This window comes from Petaurus breviceps, unplaced genomic scaffold, assembly GCF_028583685.1.
Source record: "Petaurus breviceps papuanus isolate PSGF00001 unplaced genomic scaffold, PetGlider_PUasm1.0 187, whole genome shotgun sequence".
In the NCBI taxonomy this organism is placed as follows: Eukaryota; Metazoa; Chordata; class Mammalia; order Diprotodontia; family Petauridae; genus Petaurus; species Petaurus breviceps.
Window position 1 is genome coordinate 19,371,614 of NW_027185799.1, and position 18,419 is coordinate 19,390,032.

At 36.7% G+C, this 18,419-nt stretch overlaps 1 pseudogene; it reads left to right on the forward strand.

Annotated features, from left to right (window-relative positions):
- Window positions 1-767: 767 nt before the first annotated feature.
- On the forward strand, window positions 768-16,293 carry LOC138163061 (large ribosomal subunit protein uL4m pseudogene; annotated as a pseudogene).
- The last annotated feature ends 2,126 nt before the right edge of the window (window positions 16,294-18,419 follow it).

Genomic DNA, 18,419 nt, shown 5'->3' on the forward strand with positions numbered 1-18,419 from the left:
GTCTAACAAAATATGAAGGAAAGAGAGCCTAGAAAATGGACAAAGATGTAAATTATTATTTGACTTTCTAATGTTAATGATAGCTTTAATTTATATACCTTAATGTTCATAAAACACTTTCTTCACAGTAATCCTATGAGATAGGTATCTATAAGTATTTGAGCAAATGATATGAGGCTTCAAAAGCTAAAGTGACTTTCATGAGAACATAGCTAAGTGACAATATCAGGATTCAATTCAGTTCTGCTGACTTGACTTTGAATATCATATTTGGGCCAAAGGCCCTATGTTGTATTAGCTTGTAAGGGATTTCTTTTGGTCCTTAAATTTTCCTTAAAAAATGCATGTCTCCTGAAATAAATGAGTGAAAAGGCAGGAAATGAGATATAGAAGTGGAGAGGGAAGGAAGAAGGGAGGGTAGAGAGGAAGGGGAAAGAGAGAGAGAGAGAGAGAGAGAGAGAGAGAGAGAGAGGGAGAGAAAGAGAGAGAGAGAGAGAGAGAGAGAGAGAGAGGAAAAGAGGGAAGAAGAGGGGGAGAAAAAAGGAGGGGGGGAAAGGAGGGGGAAGGAGAGGAAGAAAGGGAGGGAGAGAGAGGGTAAGAAGGAGAGGGGAAAAGGGATAGGGAAGAGGAGAGGGAGAGAGGTGTTGGAGCCACAGGTGTGAAAGACACTGTGGCAGTCACAAGATGCCGGAGGGGGTGCATGTGACATCTGAGGAGCAGAAACATGGAGATGTGGAGGCCGACTCTGCCGGGCCATAAGGGCTGACATGGCATTGAGCGCAGGGCGTGGGAGCCGATTTTGCCAGGTTGGGAAAGGCCGACGTGGCATTGAACATGCCTTATCAACACGGACTCTTCTTAACACATACTCCTTTGCCCTGCACTCGGGAGAGTGCACGATTGGCTCCCATATGGCATGTGACTGTAAGAAGTATGATAAGGATATTAGGGAAAAAGCAAGGGGAGGCTCCCCCCCCTCTCTTTTCTCTTCCTCTTTCTCCCTCTCTCCCTCCCTCTCTCTCTCTCTCTCTTTCTCTCTGTCCCACGGTTCCACTCTGCTGTGTTTTGATGGCCACACTGCTTAGATGTAACTGAATAAAGAGCAACCTCGCTTGGCAACCTCCATGTCCTTGGGTGTTCTGTGGGGGTGTTCTTCTTGGAGACAAGAAGCCCGAGACGTCCGAAGACCGGGTATAAGGTAAGACAAGGCCGGAGCTGGGAAGAGCCCAGCAGAGAGGAACAGAGGGAGAAGAGGGTGGGGAATGGGGGAAAGGAAGATGACACATAGTCAAGTGAATATAGGGGAACAGGACATATCTCTTTGTATGTGACACATATAAAAGCTTTTATAATGAGAACTACTTTTGGGGGAAAGTTAATCTATCATGCTATAACTCTTTCAGAATCAGGACATGAAGTGATAGTAGCTGTCATGGCATTTGTGATACAAAGCTGGTAGCATACTTCTTTATGCCATAATGAATGATTTAAATCTTAATCTTTGAATTGTTCTTGTCCTAGGCAACTTTATTTCCAGTACTAAATGTTTCTCTAAAACCATTTTAATCCACTGAAAATTTATTTAAAATTTAGCTTAAAATGATTATTAATTCCATTAGAGAAATGGTTATAATCAGCTTGATCTTGAAAGGTTTCTCTACAAAGACTTGCTACACACAAAACCAATATTTCAAGTGATATAAGAAACATAAAATAAATGATCCAACTGATATTTTTAAAGAGACAGGTACCAAAGATGGAAGCAAGAGAAAGTAGAAAAAAAGATATATACAAAAGTGTTGGTAGTTTGATGCCCCAGACAAAATAGATTGTTTAGTACTGAGGGAATTGTAAGATGTCATAACTGAGCCACTGTCAATGATTGTTGAAAGATCATAAGAGAAGGGGAGAGGTATTGGAAGCTTGGAGCAGTGAACATGATCCCTCCTAATTTCCACAAAAAGGAAGAGAGGAGATTCAAGAAACTGTAAATCAGACAATAAGTTAGAATTTGATTCTTGCAAATTTTCTTAGCATGTTATAATGATAATTGAATAAAGAGAAGATAGTGATGTTTACAAAGAGCAAACATGGATTCATTAAGAATAACCCATACCAGAATGACCTTAAATAAGGTCATTTTTCAGACAGGGATAATCTATTGATAGATAAGAGATTGTTTTCACCTTTCTTTGTATCCCCTTAATTTAGCACAGTGCCTGACAAATACTAATTTCTTAATAAATACTTTTTGACAGACTGATGGAAGTAAGTTTTCCCAGGACTAGAGCACTTTAACATGTCTCTTATGTCATCCTCATCTTAAGATGAATTATATGTTTATTGTCATGTTGTATGAATCTGAAGACGTTGATGATTTGTCAACTTGGAAGGAAGTCTAGTGGAAAGCCCTAGAAATCTTTCCTTGGCCCTGTGTTAGTCTACCTTTTGGTCAAGGACTTGAATGAAAGCACATAAAGCATGATAATCAAATTTACAGATGACACAAAGCTTAGAATGATATAACATGTTGTATATAATATGGTGGAATACATAATTAAGACACTAAAACGATTCTAGGATCCTAGGCCAAATTTAACAGATGATTATTATTTATAGCATCTCTTTTTTATGGTGGGTTAGTTGAAGTAACTGGAAATATTTTTTCTGAGGAATAGAAGACCTGAGGAAGAAATAGTGGATATATCTGAAGAATTTTTATATGAAATAATAATTAATCCTCTTCCAAAGGGCAGAACTAACCCTCTAATTATGGCTATGGATTATAGAACCATAAAATGAAGTTGGATATAAGGGAAAACTTCCTAACATGAGACTTTGGACGTATTAATAAGTAGTTCCTAAGGAAAACACACTTAGTTCATTTATTAAAAATGATGTGCCAAATTATTTATGAAGTTCAATATGAATAAGGAAGATCTGATCTCATTGTTTTTATTTGTGATGTTATATAGTAATGCATCTGGAAATATAAAGTGCAGGAAATCTAGTTGGGAACCCACTGTTGTCAGACTTTATTTGTTATCCAGCTGCTAATCAATAATTGAATGTTGAATTACTCAATCAGTCTTTAAAGAAATAAAATACTGGTAGCAGTCACCCAAACTTAATTATGTTTTCTCAAAATATGAAGGAAGCATGTACCACATGTATTTTTTATTCTTCTGATAGAGAAAACAAAAACAAAAGTTCTCTGTTTTAGTCTAGCCACAAAAAAAGGTTCTTATTTAAAAAATGCCTTCTTTCTAGCAGTGCCTTCCGGAAAGTCATTTTACCAATGTGCTTATGACAATGAGAAAATATATGTTGACGTAAAGACAGAGTCATTTAATATCCAAACTGGAAGGATTGTAGAGATGGCAGAGGCAAATGCAGCTGTTTTACAGATGGCAAAACTGAGGCCCAGAAGGAATATATAACTTGATCTTGTTTAGGGTTTGAAGGGTCAGTCAGGGACTAAAATCCTTATCTCTGAAAGATTTGTGTTTTGATAATGATGAGTCTTTTGTTTTCTTTGAACATGAAAACTATAAACTTGTTTTAAAGGATCTAATGTAAAAACAGTTCAGAATGACCAGAATATTGAAAGGAAGCAGGCTGCATGAGGGGAAACTTCTCTTTAAAAGAATGTCTTCAGTATAACTTGAAGCCATAGATCTTTTAGAATTCATTATGGTGATGGTGATTGTGATGATGAGGATGATGATTGATGATGAGGATGATGATGATGACACTGGAAAATAGTGTGACTTTTTACTTGGGTAATGAGATTGAATGTGCGAATATATGAACATACTGTCAGTCTTGTGAAACAGTAGTGAAATGGTACTATGTTTTATTAACATCATGATGCATTGTAAAAATATGTGTGAAAAAGTCCTCTTGGTCATAGGGTCATCCTTTACTTTCCTTGTACAAGAAACCTGACTTGTATTAAAAGTCACCAATCTCCCTCTTGACCCATGGGAGGATGGAGCTTATTTAAGATCTGCCAAAGTCATATTGCTTAAACTATATTAGTTTTTAGCCTTCAGGGAAGGGTGTTTCAACACAGAGCAATATTTATTCCAAGTGTGGAACTAAATATTTTGGAGTCTTTGAATTGATTTTGTGAGGAATACAGGTCTCATAGACCTATCACACAGACTTTTAGGTTAAAGAGAGTCTTGAGAATCAAGACAGGCCTGGGATCTCGAGGAAACAATGTAACTTCAGAAGAAAGAGTTACAATAATAGATTGCTTCCAATAAGAAGGAGAAAAGAATTGTCTGAGATTCACAAGAGAAAACTGAGCCAATTGTAATGAAACTACTTTGTCTATTGTTATAAAACTGTTCAGTGAAATCCTCAAATCTTACTGCTCTCATTGCCAGTGAAGGGGTCAGAAAATGTCTATTATAATGAATACATAATTCCTGAGTTACTTTTTATCTGCTACCAACACATGCACATCAAAGCACTTAATAAAAATTTGAAGAAGGATTTCTAAGCAGGAATGATTTAGGCCTAGAAAAGCCCACCTGCTTGGAGCTGTTGAGTAGAGGGTTACCCTCGCAATATCCTTGGGCTACATTCCTAATTAGTACTCTGGCTATATAATCCCCAGTTGAGTTCCCCTTATTTCCAGCTTGAGTTTTGGATGAAAACATCTACTTCATTAGAGTAACCTTAATGCATACAAGCACTTCTGTCTGATGAATTAGTAATTAAAAAAAAAAAGATCTGAGGTTTAATGTTATATCAGGCAGTGGGCATGATATTTACAATAGTATGGAAAAACCTCTTGACCTTCATGGATGGGTTTTTTTCAATTTCCACATAAATTCCCCACAGAATGTATCATTAATGACTTTTTATTTGTAAAAAAAATGGTACTCAAACATAAGGCATTGAAATGCAAAGTGTTTGATTCCATATTAACCTGAGAAATGAGAGAATTGTTGATTTTCTGAAGACTCATTAACTCCTACAGGTCAACGAGACACCATCTGATCATTTACTACACTGACAAATTACTATCTATCTATCTATGTATACACACGTATGTGTGTATATATTAAATGGTATGACAAAAACAAAAATGCATTTTTAAATAAATCGCTTCAGCTAGAAAATTTCATATGATAGAAACTTTTTTCTCAAAGTGTCTACATATATTTTGATTATTTTCATTGACTCGCTGTCATTTTATTCCTATTGTTATATTTACAATTTTGATTAACATATTTATTTCTCATTATTTACTTATAGTCTTTTCTAAGTCACTTTCTCTAAATGAAAACTCTCCTGTTATGAATGCACAATACTATGCTTTATTTGCATTATTGTTCAAAAATAAAGTTTCCACTTTCAGACATTAGAACTTTATTTTCAATCTCATTAAAATATTTCATCTGAAAAGCTTCCTTTTCAAAAGCAACTTTGGCATATTCTCATCCTGTGACTTTATCCCATCAATGGATCTATTCAATATCTTATGAACCTATTGTACTCTGGGGCATTTTCTTTAGTTTGTCATTTCTGAAGTAGCCAGGACATTGTTGGTATATTTTTACAGTAATCGTTTGCAAAATTTTTCCTATTCATCCTCAAAGCCTTTATCTGTTATGTATTCTAACGTATTTTCATTTTTCTTTTCTTTAGTCATACAAGCTTCCTTCACGATGGGTTTCTATGTTCTTCTCTGTCTCTCTGTCTCTGTCTCTGTCTCTCTCTGTCTCTCTCTGTCTCTGTCTCTGTCTCTCTGTCTCTGTCTCTCTGTCTCTCTCTCTCTGTCTCTGTCTCTGTCTCTGTCTCTGTCTCTCTCTGTCTCTGTCTCTCTTTGTCTCTCTGTCTCTTTGTCTCTCTCTGTCTCTCTCTGTCTCTCTTTCTCTCTGTCTCTCTCTCTCTCCATTATAATACATGAAGCATAATAATAAGGACAGTGAGTGAAGCTGGGAAATACCTTGATGGCATTGTGAGTTCACTTGCCCTGTAAAGAAAGGTCAACTTTAAGATTTCTTACCTTTCTGTTTAATATTCTAGCTTATACTCTGGCCCCCTACTGTTTTTACCCCTTACTAACATTCAAGCATCATTAAACAAATCTTCCTGTTTTCCTTCCTTTTCCTTCCTTCCCTTTCTCCATCCTTTCTACTTTTATTCCCCATTCTTCCTATCTCTCCCTCCCTCTCCTTCTTTCCTTTTCTCCTCTTTCTTTCTTCTTAACAGGATGCTTTATTTAGCAATGGCAAGAGTAAACAACTTCATTTGTGTTTTCATCTTTGTATATCATATTTCTTCATTGTATTTTTCTTTCCATCCTTTTCTGATTCTAGAATGAGACAAACTATGAGGGTTTGTTGAGCTCTTTGTCCTCAAACTAAATGTAAATAGAAAAAAAAATCATGTAACCTTTATTATCCTGTTTGGGATAAAGAAAACAAAACAGAAAACAACAATCAATGAACCGATCTCAATAAATCTTCCAAAAGCAGAAGTATGTTGAGGTGTATGTTTGTGTGTATGTGTGTGTTTACAGGTTTGTCAGGTTTATTTGTCACACAAATATATTAAACATAGACTCTAGACTCATATAGTACAGTGGAAATCAGGAAATTGATTCCAGCTGCTCTGCCTTTTCCCTGTGGTAGCTGCTGTTCAATATCTACTTACAAGTGTTAAATTTCAACTTGGGTGGGATGCCAGGTGAATTTATTGCATCTCCAAACTGAAAGGAACATTTATTATAAAGATACAGGTCAACATATTGACATTGCACAAACGTTAAAAAGATGGGAATTCTTTCCAATTAGTCTTCCAAATATGAAGAGCCTTCTGATTGACTATTGAGAATGAATTTCTTTTTTTTTCACTTTTCCTTTTCAGACCTGTGATTTCATCATTGTAGGGAACTCCTGGTGTGGAAACTACATCCCTTTGAATCAGTGTATAGTGAATATGATTTCCTTAATTGTGTTTAGATTCAAAGTAACAAAGGGTATTAAAATCAGAGATCCTGATAATTCTATGTAGCTTAGAGAACTGCTCAGTTTCAGATTTTAACATCATATACAACTACTTCTGATAGTGGTGTGAATTTCATTGATTTTTCATTTGATCTCCTATTTGAGGACTCAATGGAATGCTAAAGAAATTAGCCTTGAACCCAAAATCTACAATAACATTGCAGATAGTCATTTCTTCAGTCAACTTTGAGTTTCAGAATTGATTTTTACTTGTGGGGAAGGAAAAGAAGAAATGAAAGGACATATATGTTGTTTTTATGGGAAATTGTCAAATTATGGTGTGCACTTTATATAAACAGATAGAGAATATCATCTAGAAAGCATATGGAATTAATAGGATACTATTTTCTGGTTCCACAAAAATTGTGTCTATAAGGATGATATTGGTGATGTTTTTAAAAGTGGTCTGATCAAAACTTTCAGTTCAGCAATCAGAATGCTTTGCTTTTATGGTCTCCAACATTGAAGAATTCACAGTCTAATGGGAGAGACAATATATAAGCAACTATGTATAAATAAGATATATACAGGATAATTTGGACATAATCTCAGAAGAAAGGCACTAAGATTAAGGAGAACTGATAAAAATCATATTCTCTCAGATTTAGAATGTTTCTCACAAGTAAATCTAGTCCAATTCATACGCACAAAAGGTTCTCCCCACAACACACACTAAAGTGTTCATTCAACTTTTTATTTAAAGATGTCCAGCAAGAATAATCTTACTTTGGGACAGCTAGATGGCATAGTGAATAGAACACTGGCTCTGGAGTCAGGAGGACCTGAGTTCAAATCCGGCCTCAGACTCTTAACACAAAAACTAGCTGCGTGACCTTGGGCAAGTCACTCAACCCCAATTTCCCTCCCCAAAAAGTAAAACAAAAGAAGAATCTTACTACAACCTGAGACATCCTATTCTACTTTATACAGCTAATTTTCTTTTTCTCAGGTTTGTTATCCCTATATAATCAGGTTATTCTCTGGGCATACATCTCTGGTTGGTATATAAAAATAAATGGATTTATGTTGAAGATTATCAGAGACAAGACATTCACTCAACAGAATACTGATAAATATTACAACAGTGATGATTTAATGCTAGACTTTTGGACTAGAGATGAAATAATATTAAAGAAATGAACGTTTTCATAAACTGTTGCTACTATAAATAATCACCATTTTATTTTTATGCTCATATTTTTAAAATCAATCATGCATTTCTTCTCTCACTTGATCCTAACAACAAGCATGGGAGGGAGAGCCTTTTGAGGTAAGATATATCCATAGTGAAATATTCCTCCAGTGCTTAAAATATGATTCACTTAATAGGTTTTTAATTTTGAAAAAAAAACCTATAAAAAGGAAAAGAAAAGAAAAATACTCAGATGTTTAATATTTACTTAAATTTTATTACAAGAATGTCTTATATACTTATATCTGCATTGTACGAATAAAAAAATATTTGAAAGAAGATCTGACTAAATTTATCTACGACTAAGTTAACATTCAGTGCAGTTTAAAAGATCACTGAATTTGAAGTTAGAGGACTGGAGCTGAAATCATGACTCTGTTACTTCGTTACCTGTGTAATCTTAGGCAAATCATTGAACATCTCTGCACTTCAGTTTTTATAAAAGGGAACAGAAACTTCTGAGGTCTCTTCCATTTCTAAATCTTTTGATGAAGTAATGGGTAACAAATTAGTCAAACAACCTCTTTTCTGGGAGTTATCTTAGGTCTAGTCTCAATTCTGTTCTTAACTAACTGTATGACCTTGGGAAAATTGATAAAATATTCTCAACCTCAGTTTCTTCATAAAATGTAGGTGTTGCTAGAGATTACTTCTTTTTTTTTTTTTTAAAGCAATCCGGGTTAAGTAACTTGCTCAAGGTTACACGGCCAGGTGTTTCTGGGTGGGTGCTAAGTGTCTGAGCCCGGGATTGGATCTCCAGGTCTTCTCAACACTGGAGCCGGTGCTCTTACTTGCTGTGCTACCTGGCCACCCCTAGAGATTACTTCTAAATCATCTTTGGCTATAAGGGGCTAAGGATAAGAGAGAAGAGTTATTAGACATAATTTTTGAAACTCCTTTGGGACATCATGGCACAGCCAGGAATATTTCTGGCACTTGTAATTGTAAAGTAAAGATCACAGGATATTTAATCTCTTCTTCACAAGGACACTATGAGTATCAAAGCTTTATGTGTATTAAAATGAGTGTATGATTGTATATGTAAAAAAGTCCATACAAGTAAATACTGGATAGGGAAGTGAGTCAGTTATATAGTAAGAATGAGACAAACAGATGACTAGCTGAAGCATTACATTGGCACCCATGAAATATTAAAAGAACCAGAGGAAGTCCTAAAAGACATTAGATAAATTCTCTATGGAAATTCCTAGAAAGACTTGGAAATGACTCAGAGGATAAGAAGGAATGAGTGGGTTAGCATCTTTCATACAGGAGGATATTAACAATAGATAACATCTGGATTTCAAAATAGAAAGGATGTTAGAGGTCACCTAGTCAAACTGTGTCATTTTATAAATGAGGAAATTGCATTTTAAAGTGTTTTTCTCCAGATCACACAGGCTTTATGTAGAAAATCAGAGTTGAAATGGGCCTGAGAAATTAGCGATATTCTGAGATATAAAGGGAAGAGTGCATTCCAGACATAAGGGTTAGTCAAAATAGCCATCGAAGCAGTAGATGGATGTAAGGCAGTTTGGCTGGAACACAATGTGTGGAGGGAAGTAATTTGTAATAAGGTTGGAAGGGTAGGTTGTGAAGGACTTCAAATGCTACACAAAGGAGGGCATATTTGATCAAAGAGGTAATGAGGAACCACTAGAGTTTACAAGCAGGGGAGCTACAGGGTCATATTTCTACTTTGGAAATATTAGTTCAGCAACTATGTGAAGAATAGATTGATCAATGTATATAATCTTTTCAACAGCATCTGTTAATACAATAATGGTATAAAATTCATTAGGAATATTGGTATATATTTTCTTTCTCTCATTATTTTGTTATCAAGAATGTTTTGTATTGTGGAAATAATTTGCAGGATTCATTATTTAACATACAAACACCTCCCAATGCACACACATATGTGTGTATATGTATGTATATATTTTGTTTACAAATACATATGTCTGTACATGCATTAGTATATGCATGAATGCATTTCCAGTGACTTTGAAGGTTATACAGTGGTAGAAAAAGACCCCATCAATGTCATTAACTGGTCTGCAGCTAAACAAGTGGTGGTACATGAATATCATGGGATATTGCTGTGCTATAAGAAGCAGTGAATGTTATCAATATGGAAAAAAACATGAAAAGAATTAAATGACCTGGTGCAAAGTGAAATGAACATAACCAGGAAATATATATAAATATTTAAAATAAATAATGCACGTACATAAACAACATGAAGAAAAATATAACCAACACACAGAAAAACAATAAGAAAACAACTGAAACAAATTCTGTGGAATTATAATGATCAAGTTTAGCCTCAGAGAAGAAATGAGGCTTCATATCTCTTCCTTCTTTGAAGAAGGGGGATGTTATGAGTGTGAGGTATTAAATATAAATGCATATGTGGTTGATACATTGGTTAGTTTTTTTCCCCCACTTTTTCATTATTTGCTAATAGTAATTGCTCTCTGAAAGCAGAAGGGGGAAGGGAATATAAGTGATATACCTACGGAAGATACTCATACAAAAGAAGAAATAACTGCATTTATGTTTTTCTGAACTTAGGCTTATTTATAATGAAAGCAAAAGTTGTGTGTTTCAAGTCTTTTTTTTTTTTTTAAGGCAATCAGGGTTAAGTGACTTGACCAGGTGTGATAGTAATGGCAATTAAAGATTCCCCTGTATTGGCTTCGTTTTCAAATTGATTGTGTTAAAAACCAGAGTTTGTTAATCCCACCTGTGGGATGGGCTTGTTGATGTGAAAAGAAAGTCCTGAATTGGGAGGAGCTGGTGATGTAGATTTGGAGAGACAAGAGAGAGGCAGAAGTTCTTTTTGGAAGCAGCACCTCGTGGAGAGAGACTAAGAGATTGCTGGTGGCCGCTTTGAATTGCCCTGGACTTTTGAGACCTGCCCCCTGAGCTGCCAAGGACTGAGGAGACATGGCTGTTTTGCTGGTACTTTGTCTGTCTGTTTTGATGTTATTTTGCCAGATTTGTCCACTGGTGAAAGATTGTCCTGTTGAAGAAGTCCTGGAACCTGGCATTTGGTTAAGAAGGCCTGAGACTGTCCTGCAGACAGAGAGTGAATACTGTCCACTGGTGAGGGACAGTACTGTTGTTGCAGGGGTCTGGAGACTGTCCGGCAGACAGAATGAATACTGTCCACTGGTGAAGGACAGTGCTGTTGTTGCAGGGGTCTGGGAGCCTTTCTGTTGGTTCAGAAGCCCTGAAGAAGGATTTTCTTGTTGTATGTTTACAGAAATCCTGGGAGAGGGCTTTGCTAATGTGTTCAGGGGTTCTAGGACTGTTCTACAGACAGAGGATAAATTCATGAAGGGACTGGCAATGTATCTTATGGCCTTGCTAAGCCTTGTCTCTCCAGGAACTAAGATTGCTGAGAACTTGCCTCCTGTCAAGATGAAGAAAAGACCTCCATTTGGGTATTAAGTGCTGTGTTTAGACTTGATGTAACTCTGGGGCAGATTCAATTGTGATCCAGGGGTGGGGAACTTTTGACCTTTTTGTGTTCTATGGTTGAGCAAATGATTGTATTTTACTTATGTTTGGAAACTAATCTCCATTTGAGAAGAGGGGCTTTGTGGTGGACTTAATTAAGGTATAGCCTAGGGGTGGAGAAGTATTTGGAACAGAGACTTTGTAATTGATTGAATGATTGGAAAGTCCTGGGGTGGGGTAGGCCTTGGAGATTATTTAATCACACTTAGTAAATGCTGTATTTTGAATGATGTCATGTTTTGATCTTCTCTGTTCTGGGTTTGTTACTGAATAAAATAGAGAGCACCTATGCTGGTATTTTGAACCTGGGAAGTTGCCTTCTTTTGGCATTACATTACACCAGGGTTACACAGCTAGCAAGCGTCTGAGGTCAAATTTGAATTCAGGTCCTCCTGATTCCAGGACCAGTGCTCTATCCAATGGTTTCAAGTCTTTACAAGAATAAAGGTAGTCTACTATTGCCAATATCCTTTCCTAGTGTTTAGGCCAAGTCAACTGAGGAGGGATATCAATCTTAAGATCAAAAGGCAACAGGAGAAAAGTCATAAGCAAGGAAGGCACTGAAACTTCTTTTCCCCCTTCTTCCCTCTCTCCCTCCCTCTCTGTCTCTGTCTCTCTCATGTTACAAAATCATTTTCTTTTCAATTCATTGAGCAAAACAAGCATTTTCATAATGTAGTGCAACAACAAAAAAAGATGATTGCACATGAAACTGCAAATCCACCACATACAACTCTATTCCCTCCAAATATACAACAAAGTTATATAAATTTCTTATCTCTTTTTTCTTCCTCTTCACCCCACCTTTAGATACAAATATATGTGTATATATGTATACATATAATATATATATATATATATATTTATTCTATATATAATTCTATTTATCAGTCTTTCTCTGGATGCAAATACTGTCTTCATATGTTCTTTATTTTTAATTTTTGTATTTATAATAGTCAAAATGACTTAGTTGCTCAAAGTTGATCAAAAAAGAAAATACAATGTTGCTCTTCACCATATACAATGTTCTTTTGGTTATGCTCAATTTTTCTCTTCATTATTGCAGTCTTTGCATGCCTTTCTAAGATCACTGAACTCATCATTTCTTATAGTACAAGAGTATTCCATCACAACCATATGCCACAACTTGTTCAACAAATTCTCAATTGATGGGGATCCCTGTAATTTCCAGACTTTGTCATTTAGTGTATAGGAAATGAAATATTCTGATACCATGAACTGTTTTACATAGAAATCTTTCTTCATAGTTTCACGGAATCATTTTGGGAAAGGGAAATCTGTGTAGTATTATATGAACACTTTATCTTAACCATTAAAAGTATTGCATAATCCAAAATATCTCAGAATCTACTTAAATGTGACTTAAGATTTTGTAAAATAAGAACTTATTTTCAAATTCTGATGCATATGTTGTCTTATTCGAGGTCTTTACAATTTTAGGTGGGGTCAAACAATTGACAAGCATTTAAATAAATTTATCTAATGTGTGCTTGGATGTTATGGTGATTGTCAATAGCTGTAATAAGAAAAGTGATTCAATCTTTTCCACCAATTCATAAATAACATTATAATATGTTGTTTGATTTTTTATATATATTTCAAGGAAATTACATAATTCTAATGCAAGGTTTTTTTTCCTAATTTAAATCAGACACAAGATATACTCCCTTTCCATATCTACATCTAAGCATTTTCAAAATTAATAAGAAAAAAACATGACTATAGGAAAATTTAAAAAAATAATAATTTGTTTGATTTTTGAAAAAAAATATGTTAACTAATGGCCAAGGCATGACCAATGAAATTTTGATGTTGACAATAACTCAACCTATACTCACAACCTGCTATATTTTACTTTTCAAAAAATAATCCAGTGTCCCACTGGACAAACACATCCTTAGAAAAATCACCAAGCTAGAATGTCATAGCTATTTTGTTTTAAATTAATATTAATCTTTTACTAAGAAATATAAAAAGCAATTTGGTTTTGACTCTCAGAATTTAGAAAACATTTCTTTACACATATACCCTCCTTAGTACAAAGTATTATTTATTGGTTGTGAGGCACATTTCAATTATTAAAAATAAAGGATTAGCCTGATAAATAATTTCATTGATTACCTCAGTTTTAAAGTTGTGCCCATTCAGGCACATGAGATTTTAAGTATTATGAGTCATAAGTGTAGAGGGAAATATTTCTTTACCCATACCCCCATCTATATTGTATGTTTTCATAAGCTGTCCTGTGTCTTTCACTATCCCTTAGGGAGTATAGTTTTCTATCCTCCCCCCTTCCATTTCTACCTGATCTGTAGCTGTCTAGGATAATTTGAATTATCCCCATCCAAATGCCCCACAATGATTCAATAGATCTTCAAAGAAAATTGGGGTGATTTGTCAAGCTCATAGGTTAGCAAGGAATGCTCATTCCTACTCTCTGGAGAGAAAAGGTTATTAGACTTTGAAATCACCATGTGTCCCTGTGACATCTAGTGTCTCAGGCTGAACTCTGATTAAAGATAGGAGGGGCATGGTGTGTTCTTTATCAAGAGCAGACTGATTTTATACCAAAGGTTATCAAGAATGACTTTAAAACAGAGGAAATACCCAAGGTGGCAATGTGGTATAAAAAGAAAAGCATGTATCCTTCCAAGACAAAGTAAGCCTATGTCTTCTACCTTCCAATGGTGCAGACAGGGTAGGGTGTTCTCCGGTCAAGGGTTTGTGGCTCTTTAGAAACTATACTCTGCAAATATGTAAAAGAAAAAGTCAGGTGGGGAAAGGTAGTTAGGGAAGGGAGAATGAGAAAAGTGGCATTTGCCCTGAAAGCCCTACCACTGATATGACCATCAGTGACAGAGGATATGTGCAGGTCTCTGGGGAGAGAGTTGCTCATTGGAAGGTAGTTTTATTGGCTATGAGTTCTTTTGTGAAAGCTATTTTGTTTTCTTCTACCTGTCAAAACTGTCTTTGAGATGTGTGAACTGTGTGGTTACAAATCAAGCTGGTGACAGCACACTGGGTGGTTTTAAACAGATTTTCCCAGATTTTCTGGGTAGGTAGGGGCTATGAGCCAGAGTTAAGAAATCCCACCACTTCCCCTCCCCCACTCCCATCCCCCTGCCCCCCCCCTTCCCCATGTACCTACGAATTTCTTGTCATTCAAAAATCTGGCAGAAATGTTACATAAGTTGGAAACTAATGCTTTGTAGTCCTATGCACCTCAGCTTAAATATCCTGCACCATATGGGGAACTGGAAGCAATTAGTCAATAAGAGAATGATAACTCTATTGGCAAATTACAGCAAACACAGTGACCTAGTAGAAATAGTCCTAACCCTGCAGCCAGGGAGAGTTTTTTCAAATCCTACTTCTAAAACTTAATGGATAAATAACTATGGAGGAGTCATTTAACCTCCCCACATCTTAGTTTCCACATTTGTAAGAAAGAGATGATAATACTTGTAGTATCTAGTTGCCTTGCAGGATTGTTGAGGTTCAGATGAAATAATGTAAAAGTGTTATATAAATATCACCTATTATTATTTTAAAATAACCTGTAAAGAGGAGGAGGAGACAGGAGCTCCTACGTGTCTGATTCGGGCACCTCTGGGGAGGGTTTGGGGACCCCTTCAAGGCCTAACCCCAGCACAAAGGGCCTTGTTTCTGCTGATCCACAAAGACCTCAGAAACCTGGAGCATGTGTTGACTACAGGCCTCCCAAGCCCCGCCATTGTCCCCCTGCTCCAGGGCTTACAGCTCTGGTTCCTGTGCACCTGATCTGGTGCAAAACTGGGTGGAAACCCTCTGGGGCTATGAGGACACGCTCATGGGCCTGGCCGACCTGCACCCTGACGTGTTCGCCATGCCATCCAGGCCGGATATTCTACATGAGTTTGCCATAGGGCAGAAGAACTTCAAGAAAGTTAGTTATGCCAAGACCACGACCTGGGAAGAAGTGAGAGTTGGTGGGAGGAAGCCCTGCCAATAGAAAGGCCCATGGTCCATGGGGTCCAATGAGCTACTACTATATGTTGCCTATGAAGGTTTGAATGCTGGGCCTCAAGGTGGCCCTGACAGTCAAGCTGATGCAGGACAACCTTCATGTGGTAGATTCCTGGGAGCTGCCAACTTCAGACCCAAGATACTTGTTAGATCTGGTTAGGCACCAATGTTGGGGTGACTCTGTGCTCCTTGTTGATGTGGATGAGGAGATGTCCCAGAACACTGTTTCTGCTGTATCCAACTTGAAGACCATCAACCTGGTGCCCAGCAGTTGGCCTCAATGTCCACAGTATACTGAAGCACCAGACCCTGGTCTTGACTCTCAACACTGTTGCCTTCCTAGAGAAGAAGCTGTTATGGCATGATAAGCAATACACCACTCTCTACCCATTCTATCTGCCCTACAGTGACTTTCCTTGGCCCTCTACAGTGACTGGGCTTCCTCACTCCTGGTGTATAAGAATAAAGAGTCTTTGTCACTTAAAAAAAAAACATAAAGAATCAAACATACAAATTTGATAGCCAACTTCTGGTTAAGGCAGTGTTGTGAAAGCTCTCCCACACACACTCTACTAAAGATCTATAAAGCACAAGGGCCAAAATAATGATCAAAAAGTCCAAAGAGAAATAAGACTAAGCTCTTTCATTAGTCTAGAACATGTGTATACATGTGCATATTCACTCTGTTCCTCTCTCTCTGCCTTACAAAAAAAAAAAAGCCAAGTATCTATGAACACTTGGGGCCAAATTTTTCCAAGGAAGCTAGCCTGCTTGGGGTTGGAAACATACCAGAACCTTGACCAGTAGTATTCACAGTGGTGTAGAAGGAAGAAGTCTTCTTACCAGCATATTCCAGGTGGGCTGAAAGTCTGTAGCATTATGATCAACGAAAGTCGGGGGGGATGGTTGGGGGGAGGGAAGAAAAGAACTGCTGAAGACCACAATGCTCTGGTCTTAGACAGTTTATAGTGGAATGAAATGTACCTGTAACTCTGAAAATTTATACATGAGGTAAAGTGGATTTCATCAGCAGGAGTTGATGAAATAAAGCTTAGAAATAAAATAGAAACCAACCTAGGGAAAGAAGGGACAGAAAAATGGCTCTAGAGCACCAATACATACAGAGGGCTTGAGGTATGAGTAAAAAAAAAAGATACCAAAAACCATGAAGAAATTATACATGTCAAGAGACATATAAAGTGTGAACACAGAAGAAGAGCATATCTTAACAGTGAACAAAAGCAGAAACTCACAAGGGTAGGAGGAATGTTCTAGGCACGTAGATTAGAAAACTACCTGAAATAAATGAATCAAGTCCCTTTTTTTAAAATAAAAGAAGAACTCTGGAGGAAAACAGAAGGAAGGTGAATGAATAAATTAAAATAGAATATATAGCCAATGATTCTGGAAAGACGGTGGAATAAGGCAGGAAATTAAGTAGCACTCCCCAATTCCCATACAAACAATTTAAAATAATGCCTCAAAGTAAACTTCAGTACAGCAAAAATAATTAAAAGTTGGGGTAAGGCAGTTGTCCAGCCTAAGACAAATTGAGGTGACATTAGGAAAGACCTGACCTTCAAAAGACAGTGTTCTAATCTGATTGAAGTGTAGATATCTCCAAATACCATCCTAGGGGCAGCCATGTTTAGTGGCAGGCTCAGCTTCAGGAACTTTGTGTGAAGTGAGGCAGCTTATCACAGGGAGATTTCAGGGCCTTCTGCTAGTACTGGACATGAGGCCAAGAACAGAGCAGCTTCTTGGCTGTGGCTCTAGGTGAGGAGTGACTATATGCTGGTGAGGGCAATGACACAAAGGTGTGGGCCCTGCTGGCTGTGGTCACTCATGGGGGAGCAGAGTCCTTGGTTTCAATTTTAGAGCAGAAGGGTGAGCTGAAGTTTGCTGCTACCAAAGAGATCAGAAGGAGTAAAGGCTTTGCAGTGACAGTGTTGTTGGGGTCCCTGGTCATAGCTCAAGGATAGAGAGGAGGACCTGAGATTAGGCACCTAAGGGAGCTCAGAAAACAACAGCACAAGAAACCTAAAACTTGAAACATTAACCCCCAAACCTCAGGAATTGAGCCTGACTCGAATATAAAGTTAACGGACAATAATTAAGCTGCTAAAAATGATTAAGCAAAAGAGAAAGAACACAACTGTAGATAGCTACTATGGTGAAAGAGAATATTAAGGTTCAAACTTAAAGCTTCAAAGAAAGATGCAAAATGATCACAAATCCCAAAATTGCTCTTGTAAGCACTTAAAAAGAACTTTAAAAATCAAATAAGAGAGGTTGAGGGCAAATTTAAAAAAATAAGAGTAAGATAAGAAAATCAAGCAAATTATGAAAAGAAAGTCAAGCAATTTGGAAAAAAAATCCAAAAATTTATGAAAAAAGCAAATGAAATTGGGCAAGGAAAAGCTAATGACTACCTAAGACACTGCAAATGATAAAACAAAATCAAAAAATGAAAAAATACAAAAAACAACTGACCTAGAAAAGAGATCAAGGAGTGACAATATAAAAATTGATAACTACCTGAAAGTTATGATTAAGAAAAGAGTCTAGACATGATACTTTAATAAATTAGTTAGTAAAATTGCCCTGGAGTTTTAGAATGAGAAGGTAAAATAGAAATTGAAAAA